General features: G+C 43.5%; 1 protein-coding gene across 4 annotated transcripts in view; it reads left to right on the top strand.

Annotated features, from left to right (window-relative positions):
• Positions 1-15,841, top strand: part of NACC2 (NACC family member 2) — a 260,461-nt gene that overhangs the window by 160,699 nt on the left and 83,921 nt on the right. Inside the window, exon 1 of one of the 4 annotated variants that reach the window (XM_082262811.1) lies at positions 2,999-3,348. The exons of 2 other annotated variants lie outside the window; for them this stretch is intronic. The gene's annotated coding sequence lies outside the window, so the exon portion shown is untranslated. Of the gene's footprint in view, positions 1-2,998; positions 3,387-15,841 lie in introns of those variants that run through there. One more of the 4 variants, XM_082262810.1, reaches the window with a different exon arrangement.

Raw genomic sequence — 15,841 nt, 5'->3', positions numbered from 1 at the left:
CAGCTTAGGATAATACCGCTGTACAGTATTCCTCCAGTTTTAGAGATTACCCCATGTTTTCTCCTTGTTGACAAGTCACGTGTAGTAATATTAGCATTTAGTATATTTAGCTTGGCACAGCCAGTTCCCTGTAAAACTGGTAATCAAATTATTAGGTCCTGGGAATGGCGTGACACTGAGCAACAGATATAGAAATCCATGATTCTCTTGTGGTGCCTCGAAGGTGACCAGATGTAAATATATAAAGAGGAAAAATATCTTGCCTTGAAATTCGTCCACTTCTGTTATGAAACCTACACAGTTCGTAGACTTGAGATGATCATTGCTTGCGGATTGCTTCTGGTCAAATTGTACAAGCCCTATGTACAAGGCTCCGTTATCAGTTGTCTGTACTCATCCATCAGTTGACTGCTGTCTGGTGAAAGGGGCAAGTTGCTGTCAAGGAGACCATCTTGTTGGCCTGTGTCATTGGGCTTTGGGCCTGTATTAATTTTATCATTTTATGACACTTCTGAGATCATTCAGAATGCATTGACGGGTACATTTGGTCTACAGTTGACCTTATTCTAACCTGCAGTTGACCTGTTTCAAGAGGGTTTTCAATTACAAAACTCACTTAAAGTAATTATAAAGGGATTTTAAAAAAAGACCCAAAACATCTTAATACCTACCTGCCCTGTGCAATGTATTTGCACAGAGTGCCCCCGTACCTACTCTTCTCGGGTCCCCTGCTGGCGCTCCATGCACCTCCTCTCTGTCCAACGCCCCCACAGAAACCACTTCCCAAGGGGGCACTCCTGAGCCCTGCTGCTGCGTGCGTCCACTGACACAGACAGCGGGACTGGGCCCTGCCCCCCGCTCCTTTATCGCTGGCTTTGATGGACAGCACTGGGAGCCAATGGCACCTGGTGTCCCAGCAAAGCCAGTGAGACTCAGAAGTGAGGGGAGAGAGGAGCTGCAGACATGCACAGCACTGGATCAAATGAGGGCTCAGGTAAGTATGGGGGGGGGGTGAGGGGCCAAAATCGATGCCTGAACATGTTTTATCATATTGCAAGGAATGCAAAAAAAAGCCCATAGACACAAGCCTTTAGTGGGAATAACATTCCTGATTGTGAACTACAAGTAAAGTGGACTGTCTGAGCGCTGTTGGATCCTGCCATGACTGCTTCTGATAACTACAGACACCTTAAAGGAAATAAGGAAACCTTTGCCTGGGGATATATGAAGACTGCTACTGTGGACCTCTCCTTGAAAATGCTAATAACTTGGCTGTCTTGTCTACAATATTTTGAAACTCACCGATTCAGAGCGAGTATGCAAATCAAAGTCATTTATGAAGTCTTGATCTGTATACTTGTTTTAGGTGGTTGGCCAAGACCGTATAGAACCCATTAGACCAGCATGATGGCCAGACAACTAGCATTTTCAGCAGGAGCTCAGCAAAGGAAGCCTATGTATTCTTGGAGTACAGGTTTCGTTTAAAGCTGCACATAGAACAGGGCCCTCTAGTTCCTCCTGTTCTGAACTGTATTGTAACTGTATTGTCTTCCCTCAAATTGTAAAGCGCTGCGCAAACTGTTGGTGCTATATAAATCCTGTATAATAATAATAATAATAATAGTAGTTAGAGGACTGCCAAATATGCAGATATAATCTGACCATCTGAAGTGTTTTTTTTCATGTCTGGCTACAGCTTCATGTTCTCTCTGAGGACAGGGGTATCTATCTGCCAACACATACAGCAGATCACTATCCAAAAGCTGTTATATTTTCATAATATACATTTTGAGAATTATAAAGAATAAGGGGTATATGCCTCATCTAGGGACAGTGTGCAGGTCAGAGGAAATCCTTCCTTTTTACTCCTTAGACAACTGTGAATGCAGAGCAGTTAGTTTGTGGAACAGATACAGTGTAATGTTACGTTTGTGCTGGATACTGCGCTGGACAGACTCGATCAGTCAATGTTCGTGGGTGGGTGATTACGTGTGCGAGTGGGAAGAAAGACCTTCCAGTGGTTTGATAGATCCAATAGATGATGGTGGTGGTGAACCTTGTGTGGGGCTTGGGCTGCTGCCTTTTTAGGTACGGCCTTTTGGTTGCATTTACACTTGAAAAATGAAGAAGGAAGGAGTGCCTTGTGTCCAAAGAAATGTGAGTTTGAAGATGGGTTAGAAGATGTATATTGAGAATTGCAGCAAGTACATCAAGCCAATGCGTTTCAGGGGAAAAAATACTTTTTCCTTCTTCAGGGTAGAAAAGTGAGTGAGTGCCAACTGTGGTTGCAGAAGCATGCTGCAGCAGTTCTTTGGACACTGGGCGCTCCTTTCCTTCCTACTTTCCCACAATCTAATATTAGGCAGCCACCTCCTAACATGTAGCTGTTTCAGGTATGTTGGCTATCATCAGTGCAGTGCATGGAATCCGTGGCTTCTATGAAGTAGGTCTTGGAAAATGAATAATAATAACCCAATGCAGATATTGACTGTTTTAAGAAATCTTTCCCGTGCTTCACACTCGTTCTGTGTTATTTGGTTTTTAGCCCACAGCCTATTGGGAGAAGTAAAACATGAAACCAAATATGTCATAGCTGCCAGCATTTTGAAATAGTTTCAAAAGAGGTGAAATTGGTCTTCTTAGCTTCAGCCAGATGGGAGATGCTCTGATGGTACCACAGATTCCTATAGTCACCATCCTGTTGGTTACCTCCTTAACTGATTTATAAAATATTTTGCTTGTAAAACATCAGGTCTTACTAAATAACTTGTATATAATGTGAAAAAGATGACTTTCATTGCACGCTTAACCAGTGCTGGAATCCAGGAACATTTCCAAAACTTTCCAGAAAAAATATTCTTCACAACCAGGGACTGTCCCTGTAAATTAGGGACCATTGGGACCATCGTGTACAAACCTGCTCTTCTCGATGGGCCCTGGGAATGCCAAAAGATGCAACTTTATCCCCAAAGAAAACTTCAAACAGGCTTATCCTTCTAATTTGGCCTGCTAGTGTGGTCATGGCTTCCAGTGGGCCTACACCCTAAAATCTCCATGTTCCCATGCTTCCCTGACAGCACCAAACCCAGCTTTCAGTTTCCCAGCCTCCAGTGAGCAGCAGTCTATGCAGTAATTGAAAAGTAACGGCAACTGAATTACGGCACAGGGCTGGAGTCCAACTAATTTACTTTTTTTTTCTTCTCTCTCTCTCTCCTCCTTCCCAGTCTGCGTTCATTGCATCAGGCTCGGCTGGGCTCCCGCTGTACTCATGTGTGTTAATGCTGACTCACAGACCAACTTGCACAAGACAGAGAAAACACACACACACAGACGCTTCCTCCATACTAGGTAATGAGGCGAGCCAAGGCACCGAGCTGATGTCTCATGTAAGGTCCTCTCTAGATTTTCCATTCTTTTACCGGGAGGGGGGCTTCAGGTACTGTAATGGGGGATGTCGTAACCCCCTGCTGGCATTCTGCATTAACTGAGATCGATGCCATCCATGATCCCTCCGCTTTTTACATTGCAGTTTGTGTAGTGCGGAGATTGTTGCCATCTAATCAAGCAGCGTCTGTTTCCATGAAGAATTAACCCTGTTGTAGCCGGGCTAGACGGTTAACCCTTTTTCTGCGACCCTCGCTGTCTGTGCGCAGAATAGGCGACTAGCGTCCAGGATAGATTTCTATTTTGATGTCTGCGTGAAAAAGTATTGACGCATATTAACCCTGAAGTTGCTGGAGGTGATGCTTTTGGAGGGACGCGGCTAGAGAGTGACTATTAGGGTTTCTGAATCTGGTACCAGATATTGAGACTGCCTGTCTGCAGCTGGGTTTTGGTGTCAGTCAGGTGCAGCCCACGTCGTCTGCGTTTTGTTGCCTCGGTTGATGCATGGAGATTGGATGGGGGGATAGGTGGCCGTGTCAGTTCAGGCTTTTGTGGAGTTGTGAGGTCAATGCAGCAGGATACTGCGCCTCTGCAGAAACTGACAAAGCTCAGCTGTCAATCATAGCTCTTTATCAGCCGCTGTGATTGGCAGCTTTGCCTTTCAAGCTGTGCTGCAGCAGCTGAGAGCTTTTTTTTAACGGGATGAGTCGCCTGACTGATTAATTCCCTCCCAGACAGGACCTGCAAGAAGGAGCTGTTCTTGCTGATCCTGGCACATTTTTTTGGAGTTTGGTGGAAAACAGCACCCCCTTCTACAATGAGGCTGGTGGTGCGAAATGAGGGAAGTTGTTAAAATGACAAGACGGGGCACTGACGCTGTCTGTGCTGAGAATGGGTAAACCACGCAGAGTTGGGGAACCTGCTGCAGCTGAGTAACTACTAGGCCCAGCATGCACTGATCATAGCAACTAAAATGGAACAATGGCAGCTTATTTAATATGGCAGCACAGCAGCTGTAATGATGTGCAATGTATAGTAAACTATAGCACCAAAATATGTTTCAGCTTTCATTATTTTGTTCTGTGTTTTTTCTGTGAAATCAAGGGCCAGTCCACCCTAAACTGATGTTTTAGTTGTATGAAAATGCTGGTGCAATAACTGATCAGCTAATTTTCAAGGTGTCTTGGTAATTCTAGTGAAGAGGCTTGCATATTGATATCTTGGGCTCTGCTTCCTTTCTTGTCTTGACCATTAAAAAAACGGCAAGGGAGTCTCTCTTCCTCTGCTGCATACTTTGCAATGTAAATCAGTTAACAAAATGAACTTTCTAAGGAGATGAAGATCCCCTCCTAATGACAACTCTGTTGGGATTTTTCACTGCAGAGTTTTTCCACTATAATTATAAACTGGGCCCAGAGACACATACATAGAGCCAAAATATAAAGTCTGTACTTTTTCTGTAAATCTTCTACAGTGGAACTGAAATCTTTTTAATGTTATTTAGACATGCAAGGCTAATTATTTTTTTAATGTGAAAAAAAACAACATATGTGCCAATGTTTTAAAACCTGTGGATAGGGCAAAAATTGTACAAGGGGCAGCCAGGTTTACTAATTTTGAGTACATGATCTTAATCCTCTAAGGCAGGGCTTGGATTAGAAAATCTAAGGAGACAGAAAGAAAATTGTTGTCCAAACAGAGCCTGCATCCAATATAGATGCATCTGCTGTTCCGGTATTCTGAATACAGTAGCCTGGCAAGATGGATTTGTCTATCCATTCTGTGAACATGTATGGTCGAATCTTTATGTATGGCCATCTTTAAGCAGTTGGAAAGGTATCCTTTTACTTTGAAAGCACAGAACACACAATCAGTCCCAGCGCTTAGAGTACTGCCCAGAGGTCTTAAAGTGGTTGTAAAGGCTGAAGATGCATGAAGGTAAAAATCTTTCAGTGCGCATCCCCCCCCCCCAATAACTACCAAAGCCCAATCTTGATCCAGCGATGTGCATAAGACCCGAGGCTCTCCTGGGTCTCTCCCTCCTGATTGGCTGAGATGCAGCAGCCGGAGCAATTAACTTCCACTGCTATCAATCACAGCAAATGAGGTGGGACTAGGGAGCAGGGCTGAGTTGTGCTCTCTGTGTCTTATGTACGCAGGGAGCCAGCTTGGGAGCGAGCGAGCCCGAGTGACCCCACAACAAGCTGGTTGCTATAGGGGCAATCGGCAAGGGGGAGGGGCCCAGAGTGCCAGCGGGGGACCCGAGAAGAGGAGGATCAGGGCTGCTCTGTGCAAGACCACTGCATGGAGCTGGTAAGTATAACATGTTTGTTAATAAAATGTTGTTAATAAAATGTTTTCCTTTACAATCACTCTATGGCCAGCCATACGTTGAGCAAATTTATTTTCTGCAACCACGGATTGCAGGAAAGAAATGGCTTGATTCCCCCGTCAACACAGACAGTCTTGATGCAGAAACCCCTCCTGCTGGGCCATTGTCTTCCCCCAGCAGGGGGGCAGAAGCGGGTGGGAGAAGATAGTGACTATTGCTAACGGCTATAGCAGCCGCTAGAGATAATTGCAAGTGAATCCGGCAGGCTGGTTGTACCCAAGGTTTTGGTACATTCAGCCTGCTCTTTAACAGTTAAAATTTTGAGATTCTAACCGTGTATGGCCAGCCTAAGATGCAACAAGAGGACATCTGTCAGAAATGCTCAGTCGGTACAGCCCTCCTCACATTGGGAAATCCAGTAGGCAACTATAAAGAAACCACAGGAGGGTGCAAGCACCTATTATTATTGTAGGAGTTTAAAAAAGGGCAAAATACTCACAAAGGTAGAAGAAAAATGAACATGATAAATGCTAGGCACAGTCTAGTGTGGGATTCGTGTGACCTGACGTGCAATGCCTCAATGCTGGCTAGCTCACGCGTTCTGGTAACATAGTCTGTCCTCAGAGCTAAAGCTAGCTTACGTGTTTCGGGAGCCTGTTACCTTCCTCAGAGCTAAGCTTTAGCTCTAAAGAATTGAGTATGCTACCGAAACGCGCCAGCAATCCATCGTTGAGGAATTGCACCTCAGGTCTCACGAACCCTCCACTGGACTGTGCCTAGCACATTTATTATTTTCTTTTTTTCTTATTCATTTTGTCCTTTTTTACATTCCTACAATAAAATCTCCAGTAATGCACTAGGTGCTTGCGCCCTCCTGTGTTTTTCTTTTTTGTATAATTTTATTTTCTTAAAATAATGTTATACTTACACGCTCTATGCATTGCATGGCACAGAATGGCCCCTTACCTCCAATTCACGGGTCCCCCACCGGTGCTATCTGCTCCTCTTCTCCAAGTGCACCCATAGCAAGATGTGTGGTTGGTTGGGGGCACTTGGGCAGGCATCTATGGACACACACAGCATGGCTCGGCCCCGCCCCCCTCTCTCCTCACTGGATTTGATTGACAGTAGCAGGAGCCAATGGCTCACACTGCTACTTGTGTGTCCTGTGTGAGGAGGAGAGAGCAGTGCTACTGCAAATATTTTTAGGGGGGCTGGGGGTAATCTGGTCATGGAAGGTTTTTTTTACCTTAACGTAGAAGTCCAGCCTATTCCTAACTAAGCCTAAACCTGCTCCCATCCTTTTCTAAACCCTATTCTATCTAGCCTATGAAGGGAAATTGCTTATACTTACCTATTCTGAGAGCAATTCAGGCTGGTCACATGATCAGCCATCAGAGGTAGCTTCAGTGTAGAGGAAGGACAGTGGGCTACGGATGCCCCATAGTAAGTCTATGGGTGGTATTACCGTAAGACACTGCACCCATTTTCGGCGATCTCTCCTCTTCACTGAGAGATCATGTGATCAGACCGGAGCACCCTCAGAATAATGTAGCTAGAATTGGGTTTAGAAGAGGGGTGGAAGCAGGTTAAGGTATAGTTGGGAAAAGGCTGGACTTCTACATTATTGCAGAGAATGCATTAAAGAGGTTGCAAACCTTGTGGAAAAAAAAAAAAAAACCTGTAAGACAAAGGCATAATGAGCTAGTATGCATCGCATATGAGCTCTTTTTAAACTACTTACCTTAGAATGAAGCGGTCTCAGCGGCATTCACACACCCCTGAGATGGCTGACATCTTCCCCGGTGTTACTTCCGGGTTCGCGCCAGACCTTCAGAGTGCATGCGCCCATGACGTCATCGGCTGAATGTACTCGGAATATCTCCTAAACTGTGCAAGTTTTGGAGATATTTACAGTACCTACAAGTAGGCCTTAATATAAGCTTACCTGTAGGTACAATAAATACTTTACTTCCTCTTTAAGGTAAAAAAAAAAAAACTTTTGTCTTTAGAGCTACTTTGACAGACAGGATCTGGCTGACCGAAGTCTCTGATACAGTGAAAACCCTTACAATGCTACTCATGGCCATCGACCATGTGATCTAGTCTGCCTAGACTTCATGTCATATGAGTGAGCTCAGGAAATGTGCTTTTTTATTTGTAGCAAACCATTGTGATTTGGTTATGCTGTGATATGTCTTATTGATTTATGGAGATCAGTGGGGAACCTTCTCCCTCTTGCCATTGCTGTTCCCTCTCACTGACATCTGTCCCAGCTACACTTTATCACAATCCCTTCACAGGGTTCAGCTGGGTGTCTGGTTCATTTCATTATTATTATGAATGTCAAATAACAGCCCCTCTTCCTGGCCCACCCTAAGTCATTATCAGCAGTTGCGCAAATCCAGACCTGCACAGGTTAGGTTGTTAGCTAAGGATTGCCGGCTATAAATGGACAAGTAAAGCAATTTATTTGGACCTTGCCCTCAGAGAGCAAGGTCCCCCCTATCACACATATGTATGAGAGCGCAGTGGTTCCCCGCCTATTGTCAGTGACATATGCTGATGTGGTGGAGGCTGATCCTATGGGTGCAACATAGATACTGTCATTGGGAGTAAGCTAAGAGAGGGCAATAGTGTCACCTGGTGGAGCATACTGAAGTTCTATGGAGAAGGATTTTGTAAATTAACAAGATTGGTGGGACACTGTATTTTAGTAGCCCTGTTTATTTATCACATTTTGCCTAGGTTAATTCTGAGGGCGAGTTTAAAATCGTGCGAGTTCAGCTGCACTATTTCAAACCGGAATTTCAGTCCGATTTTCGGGGGGCGATTTGACAAACATCGTCTCCAAAAGTAACCAAATCGCCAAAAGTAGTGCAGAAACATATTTTTGGAATCGGTGCTGCGCCGCAAAGTCGGCGTCACTCTGATTCAGACAGTGCCATTGCCAGCAAGAGTTTTGTTTCTATCAAGACTAAAGAAGAGTTCAAAATAGAGGAAAACATCAATTGTGGTACCGATTATGTTTATCTAATCAAATGCATTGCATGTAGTTTGCAGTACGTTGGTTGTACAATTTGTCCACTTCATTCCCACATAGCAGAACATTTCTGTGATAGTATAAATGAAAATACTAAAAAACATCTCCACTGTATCCAAACACTTCAGGGATGTGCATGAAGGTAATATGAGTTATTTTAGCTTTAATGGTGTTGAGCAGTGTTTCTCAACCTTTTTCCAGTCGGGGTGCCTTTAAAAAGTATTTTCAGTCTTGTGGCACCCCTGTTCAAGGCTTGTTCATGTCACACAGTTCTTGACACACAGACAAATGGTCTGCTCTTTAGGGGTACCATTAATTCTTACTGGTACCCCACATAGTGGCAAAAGTGGGGTGCTTTGGTGGAATGCAATTTTAAAAGGATCAGGGACTTCTTTCCCTGCATTTCTGCGGGTAGGGGAGCATATTGAAATGAATGGGCTGCACTACACGCAGCACCAGCTGGAGGTATCCCCAGGGTAAATGGAGCTGCACTGCAACTACCGCGCAACTGTGTGCATTGCACGGTTGCGGTGTAGTGATGATGCATTTACAGGCTTAAAACAGGTGGTTTTGAGGGGGAAGCAGAGAGCACAGCACGCTCCCCTTCTCTTTACTTTCACTTTGCTGAGGCTTACGGAGCTCCCTCATAGTGCCGATGTACAGTTCGGCAAGGGATTGGGAGATCGGGCTCATCTGACAGCCCTTCTCTCCAGTGATCCCGCGGCACACCAGTGTGCCACGGCACACTGGTTGAGAAAGGCTGGTGTTGAGAGAGTGTCGCCGGCAACACGTGGTGTGGATAGATACTGAGGATTATTAGAGTGTGCGGTCTACTGGATTTTAAGATTACTGACTGGCACCCCTCTTGGCCCACAGATGGGATGTGGATTTGTATCTGAAACGATATGTATTTATTCTTATGTATATGTATGTATATGTATGTATATGTATATATATATATATATAATATGTGTGTGTGTGTGTATTCTCTTGGCCGTTTTTGCTTCATATTTGCGTTTTTGGTTGGTATGCACATATCCAGATTTGTTCAGCCCCGTTCTCCCTATACTCCATTGGTGAAAAAGATAAGGTAAAAAGCCACTGCGGCTGCTGACATTCAAAATGTTCCCACACAAAGAAATAAATAAATGGAATCAGTGCCGTGCTGCTCAATTCCAAAGTATCAATGTGAAAAAAATGCCCGCCAGAGGCTCTAGAACACAACTCTAATAAAATAATGAATAAACCCAAAACAAGTGCATATAACCAATATTAAATAGTTACGTAATAAATGTGTTGTGTGGTATCGCACAAAAGACAAAATTTAACGAAATATATATATATATATATATTTTTAATAAGTAGAAGCCAGGCTTACCATCCAACACACAAGAGAAATTTAAATAGAAACAGATATCTGGATGTATATACTTTTGCATTATACTTTTTTTAGTATATTTAATGCTGTTCCTTTTTTATCTTTGTGATACATGATTTTTTATACATTACAAGTCAAATTGTATGCTTATAGTGTTCTTGGTTTGTATGTTTCGATATTTGCCACCATCCCTTTTTTAGGTCATGTGACCCTTAAGGTCAATCATGTGATTTAGTCTACACTATTTAAGCTGTTTTATGTCACTTATGTGTTAGCCATGATTAAGGCCTGATTGCGGTAACGCGTTGGATTTTTATTCGACTGTTGTTCATATGCTACAATAAAACGTTGTTTTAGCCGATGTCCATAGCACCAGCCTTTCTCCTTTTTTGTACAGATTGCCAGCAATAGGCTCCGATTTGGCATGCGACATGTCAAATGGGCCCAATGTGAAGGTGGGCTTTTTCAGAGGTCAGTCAACTTGTGACAATTGTTTCCCCAGTATCAGGTAGTGGCTGGTCAATTAACTGAATGCTTAGGCATTTATACTGAAAAGGAAGATGCAAGCTGAGACTGGCTAATCTCTTATAGCAGAGAACTACGGCCCTGCAGTTGTTCAGGAACTACAATTCCCATCATGCCTACTCATGTATGTGAATGTCAGAGTTTTACAATGCCTCAGGGCCGTAGTTTGGGAATCCCTGTCCTATAGCATGGAGGCACACACCTAGGCATTTTGGTCACATAACCTGGACCATGGAGTAGCACTCTCTGTATAAAAGATATTTCATAGATTTCGTATCTTTAACCTTAAAGTGAATTCAGAAAAGTTACTAAACAAACAGTTGTAACACAAATAATAATAATAAAGTTTTTTAGTGCCAACAGTTTGCGCACTTTACAAAATAAAAGGAGACAGTACAGTTTTAATAAACTCAAACACAAGAAGGTTAAAGTAGAGCTATAGGCAAAATCTTTTTTTTTTTTCATATAGTAAGTCATAGCTCCCAACTGTCACAGATTTAACATTCACGGGACTGTCGCTAACTTTGAACAAAGTCCCTCTGTCCCTCTTTCCTCCTCATTTTGGTCTGATCTATATAGTTTTATATAAAATGCACTATTTATATTTCAAAAAATGTTTCCCAGTGCTGAACCTTTCATCAAATTTCTAAATTGCTGCATTTGTAAATTTCAAAAGCCAGCATAAAGGAAAAGTAGTGGTTAAAAAAAAAGGACATATGGGTTTAAAGCAGAGCTCCTCCACAAAGGGGAACCTCTGCCTGTTCACACCGTACCCCCCCCCCCCCCCCCACTGCCACATTTGGCACTTTTTGGGTGGGGGGGGGGAATACCTGTCAGAACCAGGTACCCGCTCCCACTTCCACTTCCTGGTATCACAGCGATCTATGAAATTTCTGGGACCCCCAGAAGACAGCGGGACCATTCAGAAAGCGCAGCATGACTCCCACATGTGCAGTAGGATACAGGCTGTGAAGCTGCAAGGCTTCACTTCCTGTTTCCCTTAGTGAAGATGCCGCCGCCTGCACCCAAAGGTGATTGACAAATTGGATAGCTGTGCCGACATCACAGGGCCCCCGGACAGGTAAGTGTCCTTATATTAAAAGTCAGCAGCTATAGTATTTGTAGCTGTTGACTTTTAATAAATACATTTTTTTACAGGCTGGAACTCCACTTTAACTAATCATTTTTTTTTTTTGTATAATTCTCCGTTAAGGGGGCGTGACAGGGGTGTGGCCATTTGCCTATGTATAAGTGGGAGTATCCGCGCTATGGAGAAATGAGTGGAACGGCTGCTGCCTACCTCAGAAATATAGACTGTGAGGTCAATATTCAAGTATGTTAAGGGTAATGAGGTAACTGGCACTGCCTATGGGTGTGTATAATGTGTAAAGTATAAATATCACAATCAATTGCAGTAACTCATATGCAGAAATTTAAGGCTACTATAGATAAGAACCTCATAAATAATATAAATAATATAAATATAAATTGCACACTCAATTGCAGTAACTCATATGCAAAGATAAAAACATATATGACTACTATAGGTAAAAACCTCATAAACAGTATAAATATAAAGTGCAACGGTGTAAACAGTGGATGAATAAACCAGTCAAAGAAATGTATATCAAAAAGAAACATATATATAAAGTGCTCCGTGGTAAAGGTGACCAGATAGGTGAAGGTAATGGTCTATGGGCTATGTATTGTTCACCAAGAAAGGGTTAAACAATAGTTAGTCACCGCGAAAGAGGGTCTTGCGGTCCCTAACACTGTCGCTCGTTTTACCGATACCAAATGTGAGTACTATGCTTATATGATTCAATAAAGGAAAATATTTTTAATAGTACGTCACAATATGAGGCTCTTTTCTCCTATATATGACCCCGGAAATATCACTGATGGACATGCACTGTATTTGAGATCGCTTTATTTATAATACATATGAGATAAGAGGATTCAGAATCTATCACTGGAGAGATTGGCACATAGGAGCATTACCCATTTGAAGGCATACCTTGCCACCTACACGCTGGTTACCCCTGCAGGGGTGCCGATTTCCGGTGAGTGCGGGAAAGATAGGAAGGGGGGAGCACTGTTTCCTCACCCGGCACTGAGACACCTGGATCACCGCAAGAATCACCCACTGAACGTTGCACTTCTAATTTTTGTGAACTTTGGACTATGGACTATGGACTTTTTTCACCTTATTTTTTGTAGCGCTTGGATGCAGATAAATTTTTGGCTAGATTTTTGTATCAATACGGCTCACAGGTCCTTATGATTGACCATTGCTAACTAGGACCTATCGCACTATACCATTTTTTGCTGTTATTATTTCATATTACTAATACTGTGGTCATTATTCATTCCACTGGTCCAATCTAGGACCTCTTTGCACCTTATCACTTTTTTTGTGGTAATTTCCTGTCACCTAGCCAAAACAGGAAGTGAGAGAAAATTCCTGCAAATTAAGGGAATCCCTTGGGGGGGGGGGGGTCACCAGAACTAGTGTCCCCATTGGAAAATGTCCCCTCTATTACTGGGATATTCTTTTACTTTCACTCTCAATAATGGTAAACAAGACAAATCGAGAGGATGAATATAACAAGCGCACAGACCGCAATAAAAACTGACAGGGGTTCTAATCCCTCTCCACTCTATTCAAAACTAAAAAAAAGTTTTGCTTTTAGTTGTACTTTAAGCCTTTTACACATGGGCCGGAAATCGGACGAAATCAGCCAGTTCAGTAGGAACCAGGCAACTTTCGTTCCATGTGTAAACCTGTTTGTTCTAAAGAAGAGGTCTCACGACCAGCTTCTGTCGAACAGGCATGCATCCGACCTGCGCTGGCAGCCATTGACTACCCAATCTGTATTTTTTTTTTTAACTAATGTAGCACCCTCCTAGGTAGGTGCTAGTGAGAGAGTATAGTTTTTGCTCTGTCTGACTATCAGAGGAGCAGCAGGGAAATTGCCTACGAAAGAGTAGGATCTGTGAGTTAGGTATGCTCAGTGTGGGATTCATTGGGTCTAGAGAGTGTTTCACACTGGTCCAATAGGGAGGCATGTTGGACAGTGGGAGGAAACCTAACCAATGGGTTCACAGGCTTTGATACAGTCCCAGTAATTGGTGGAGACTGGCTGTCTCTGTGCATTATGGGATACTGTATAAAAGCCAGTAGCTGCGGGGTCTTTGGCTAGTGAGCAGAGTCCCGGAGGGAGGGTGGCGGCTGCCTCCTCTTCTGTAGCAGTGGCACATAGTCACAGGCAGTCGGCATGAGGACCAGAGGAAAGGAACTGAATCCAGAGGTCCAGAAGAACTGACTGGAGACCCTCAAAAAACAGTATCGTGAGTACAGGGGATCATGTCTAGGGGCCTGACCTAAGGGGGGCCATCCTGGTGTAGGATAGTCAGAGGACAGTTGTCAGTCAGTGGAGTGAAAGGGGATACCAGGCAGGTATTCTGAAGATAATCTACTCAACTAATTTGTCTGTACAGAGACTTAATCTAAATTCATCCAGTGGCAAGGTGAATCTGCATCTTCAGACATTGTGAATAGTTTAATTTGGAGTATCCCACTCTTCCCTTCTCCCATCCCTATTTAAAATAAAACACCAAAGACAACCACATACCCCTGGATTGATCATTGACTGAGCCAAGAAGTAAAGTGTTATTCTGTGGATGTCAGTGTTACTAACAGTAACCCAGGGGGACCTGAGAGTGTGTTATCCAGCAGTCCTCAAGGGGGCAGTGCTACAGTAAAAAAAAAAAATCTATTCAACACCTAAAATATAACTGAATCTGTTATCGCATGATCTCCAGCGGAACTTTTTCTGGTAGCAGCGACCACTGATTGTGTTCTTACATATACAGTATTTTTTATGTGTTGTATTGAACTGCATCAGGTTGTTATTATTCAGTAGTATGCCGGCATCTAGTAGTTGCTTGGGGCCACTATAACTTGTTTATGTCTCCTTTGTCCTCCCCTCCTGTGTAGTGCCTTTAGTTCAGTCCTAGCTAGACCCTCCCAGTTTCTTCCATTTTCCCTCAGTCAGTGTTGGTACTTGGCAGAGACAGGGCTTTGGAAAGTCCTAATCTTCAGGCATTTCAAAAGACTGGAAAAGCATCCTCTGTACTATAATTATTTGAAGCAAAATTATGTTGGATTTAAAGCGAAGTTCCGGGCACAAAATCAATATTTTTTTTTTGTGCCCGTCCGCTTCTTCCCCTTAACCTGAAACAGAATTGGATAGTTAGATTTTTTTTTTATTCACTCACCTTGTAATTGAAGATCGAAGATACTCACCTAGTCTTCACTTCCTCCCTCAGCGCCGCGGCTCACCCGTCACTTCCTGGCTTGCACTGATTCCTGGGAGCTGAACATCATCGCTCCCAGGAATCAATGCGACGGCACCGGCCCCGCTCGTCACTTCTGGGCATGCCCAGAAGCTGTGGAGGAATGTGGCGCAGCACCGGAAGTGACGAGAGGGGCCGGTGCAGGCGCATTCTGGGACAAGAAGACGCGGAAGAAGACACAGAAGAGGACCGCGCCGGCTTCAGCTGCCCACAAGAGAGATGGAAACGCTATGGAAGAAATTTTATAAGTAAGTATTTCTTCTAAAAGGTAAGTGCGAACCGGGACAGATCAGAGGCTAGCCATTGTGGAATGTGCTAGCCCTGACTGTCCCGGGGGTATGTTCAGTGAAAAATGACTTCTGTGCCCGGAACTCCGCTTTAACTTCTGTGTCTTATTGAAGAGTTAAGCCATCTGTGGATGGTGCCAAGTCAGCAGCCATGACCATACTGTCCAGACAGACTGTTTCTAAGGAGGTATGTCAATGCATAAAGCAGCATTTGAAACCGAGTATATCAGAAGCTCAATGCTTTCTGCTGTTAAGCTGGCTAGGCTTGTGTCCACTCCCTGTTGTGACGTTACTCTTGAAAACGTCAGGACCCTGTGTGAACTTTTGAGGACCCAGTGATGGACTCTCCAAATAGCCAGTATGCAGTGTCTATGTCTCTCAGAAGTGACATGAGCACTGCAGACTGGACTCTACCAACCAGAAGAACGAAGACCTGCTCTGTCATGTGACCACAGTTTATGACCAATAATCAGGGCTTTTATACATATTTTATGTACAATGAAGTAAGGTGGAGTAGGTATTGGGACTTTTTT

The sequence above is a fragment of the Pelophylax lessonae genome (assembly GCF_965119305.1).
Source record: "Pelophylax lessonae genome assembly, chromosome: 7".
Classification (NCBI taxonomy): Eukaryota; Metazoa; Chordata; class Amphibia; order Anura; family Ranidae; genus Pelophylax; species Pelophylax lessonae.
This window is presented reverse-complemented; position numbering and strand designations above follow the sequence as displayed.